Here is a 3673-nt window from a genome sequence, read left to right as displayed (position 1 = left end):
GGCAATTTAGTGATGAAATCCATGGTAATGTTTTCCCATTTCCATTCCGGGATTTCGGGTTGTTGAAGTAGACCTGATGGTTTCTGATGCTCAGCTTTGACCTTAGAACACGTCAAACATTCTCCTACGTATTTAGCAACATCGGCTTTCATACCCGGCCACCAAAAATGTTTCTTGAGATCCTTGTACATCTTCCCCGTTCCAGGATGTATTGAGTATCTGGTTTTATGAGCTTCTCTAAGTACCATTTCTCTCATATCTCCAAATTTTGGTACCCAAATCCTTTCAGCCCTATACCGGGTTCCGTCTTCCCGAATATTAAGATGCTTCTCCGATCCTTTGGGTATTTCATCCTTTAAATTTCCCTCTTTTAAAACTCCTTGTTGCGCCTCCTTTATTTGAGTAGTAATGTTATTATGAATCATTATATTCATAGATTTTACTCGAATGGGTTCTCTATCCTTCCTGCTCAAGGCATCGGCTACCACATTTGCCTTCCCCGGGTGGTAACGAATCTCAAAATCGTAATCATTCAATAATTCAATCCACCTACGCTGCCTCATATTCAGTTGTTTCTGATTAAATATGTGTTGAAGACTTTTGTGGTCGGTATATATAATACTTTTGACCCCATATAAGTAGTGCCTCCAAGTCTTTAATGCAAAAACAACCGCGCCTAATTCCAAATCATGCGTCGTATAATTTTGTTCGTGAATCTTCAATTGTCTAGACGCATAAGCAATCACCTTCGTTCGTTGCATTAATACACAACCGAGACCTTGCTTTGATGCGTCACAATAAATCACAAAATCATCATTCCCTTCAGGCAATGACAATATAGGTGCCGTAGTTAGCTTTTTCTTCAATAACTGAAACGCTTTCTCTTGTTCATCATTCCATTCAAATTTCTTCCCTTTATGCGTTAATGCAGTCAAGGGTTTTGCTATTCTGGAAAAGTCTTGGATGAACCTTCTGTAGTAACCAGCTAGTCCTAAAAACTGGCGTATGTGTTTCGGAGTTTTCGGGGTTTCCCACTTTTCAACAGTTTCTATCTTTGCCGGATCCACCTTAATACCTTCTTTGTTCACTATGTGACCGAGGAATTGAACTTCTTCCAACCAAAATGCACACTTTGAAAACTTAGCGTACAATTCTTCCTTCCTCAATACTTCTAACACCTTTCTCAAATGTTCACCGTGTTCTTGGTCATTCTTTGAGTAAATAAGTATGTCATCAATGAAAACAATGACAAACTTGTCAAGGTATGGTCCACACACTCGGTTCATAAGGTCCATGAACACAGCTGGTGCATTAGTTAAACCAAACGGCATGACCATAAACTCGTAATGACCGTAACGTGTTCTGAAAGCAGTCTTTGAAATATCATCTTCTTTCACCCGCATTTGATGATACCCGGAACGTAAGTCAATCTTTGAATAAACAGACGAGCCTTGTAGTTGATCAAATAAGTCGTCGATTCTCGGTAGTGGGTAGCGGTTCTTGATGGTAAGTTTGTTCAACTCTCGGTAGTCGATACACAACCTGAATGTACCATCTTTCTTCTTGACAAACAAAACAGGAGCTCCCCACGGTGATGTGCTTGGTCGAATGAAACCACGCTCTAAAAGTTCTTGTAATTGGCTTTGCAGTTCTTTCATCTCGCTGGGTGCGAGTCTGTAAGGAGCACGAGCTATTGGTGCAGCTCCTGGTACAAGATCTATTTGAAATTCAACGGATCGATGTGGGGGTAATCCCGGTAATTCTTTCGGAAATACATCGGGAAATTCTTTTGCAATGGGAACATCATTGATGCTCTTTTCTTCAGTTTGTACTTTCTCGACGTGTGCTAGAACAGCGTAGCAACCTTTTCTTATTAGTTTTTGTGCCTTCAAATTACTAATAAGATGTAGCTTCGTGTTGCCCTTTTCTCCGTACACCATTAAGGGTTTTCCTTTTTCTCGTATAATGCGAATTGCATTTTTGTAACAAACGATCTCCGCTTTCACTTCTTTCAACCAGTCCATACCGATTATCACATCAAAACTCCCTAACTCTACTGGTATCAAATCAATCTTAAATGTTTCGCTAACCAGTTTAATTTCTCGATTCCGACATATATTATCTGCTGAAATTAATTTACCATTTGCTAATTCGAGTAAAAATTTACTATCCAAAGGCGTCAATGGACAACTTAATTTAGCACAAAAATCTCTACTCATATAGCTTCTATCCGCACCCGAATCAAATAAAACGTAAGCAGATTTATTGTCAATAAGAAACGTACCCGTAACAAGCTCCGGGTCTTCCTGTGCCTCTACCGCATTAATATTGAAAACTCTTCCACGGCCTTGTCCATTAGTGTTCTCCTGGTTCGGGCAATTTCTAATAATGTGGCCTGGTTTTCCACATTTATAACAAACTACATTGGCATAACTTGCTCCGACACTACTTGCTCCGCCATTACTCGTTCCGACACCATTTGTTCCTTTCGTTCTATTAACCCCTGGTCCGTAGACCTCACACTTCGCCGCGCTATGACCATTTCTTTTACACTTGTTGCAAAATTTGGTGCAGAACCCCGAGTGATTCTTTTCACACCTTTGGCATAGTTGCTTCTGATTGTTGTTGTTGTTGCGGTTATTATTGTTGTTGGGATGATTGTTGTAGTTGCTGTTGTTGTTGTTGTTGTTGTTGTTGTTGTTGTTGTTGTTGGGCCGTTTGTTGTAGTTGCGATTGATGTTGCGATTGTTGGGATAATTGTTGCGATTATTGTTGTAATTGCTGTTGTTGTTGTATTGGTGATTCTTATCACCGTTTTCCTCCCACTTTCTTTTGACTTGCTTCACATTGGCCTCTTCAGCAGTCTGTTCTTTAATTCTTTCTTCAATCTGGTTCACTAGTTTGTGAGCCATTCTACATGCCTGTTGTATGGAGGCGGGCTCGTGTGAACTTATATCTTCTTGGATTCTTTCCGGTAATCCTTTCACAAACGCGTCGATCTTCTCTTCCTCATCTTCGAATGCTCCCGGACACAATAGGCACAATTCTGTAAATCGTCTTTCGTACGTGGTAATATCAAATCCTTGGGTTCGTAACCCTCTAAGTTCTGTCTTGAGCTTATTGACCTCGGTTCTGGGACGGTACTTCTCGTTCATCAAGTGCTTGAATGCTGACCACGGTAGTGCGTACGCATCACCTTGTCCCACTTGCTCTAGATAGGTATTCCACCATGTTAACGCAGAACCTGTGAAGGTATGCGTAGCGTACTTCACTTTGTCCTCTTCAGTACACTTACTTATGGCAAACACCGATTCAACCTTCTCGGTCCACCGTTTCAATCCGATCGGTCCTTCGGTTCCATCAAATTCCAAAGGTTTGCAGGCAGTGAATTCTTTGTAGGTGCATCCTACACGATTTCCTGTACTGCTAGATCCAAGGTTATTGTTGGTATGTAGCGCAGCCTGTACTGCGGCTATGTTTGAAGCTAGAAAAGTACGGAATTCCTCTTCATTCATATTCACGGTGTGTCGAGTAGTCGGTGCCATTTCCTTCAAAATAGTTAAATGGAACAAGTTAATCATACAGAATATTAAGAGTAGTTAATAGTATTTTGTAGCATAATATGAACTCATTTATAAAAGCTTTTTCTTCATATTAGCGTTTTATAAGTTTA

The sequence above is a fragment of the Rutidosis leptorrhynchoides genome, chromosome 3, assembly GCF_046630445.1.
Source record: "Rutidosis leptorrhynchoides isolate AG116_Rl617_1_P2 chromosome 3, CSIRO_AGI_Rlap_v1, whole genome shotgun sequence".
Classification (NCBI taxonomy): Eukaryota; Viridiplantae; Streptophyta; class Magnoliopsida; order Asterales; family Asteraceae; genus Rutidosis; species Rutidosis leptorrhynchoides.
Note: the sequence above shows the minus strand (reverse complement) of the source record.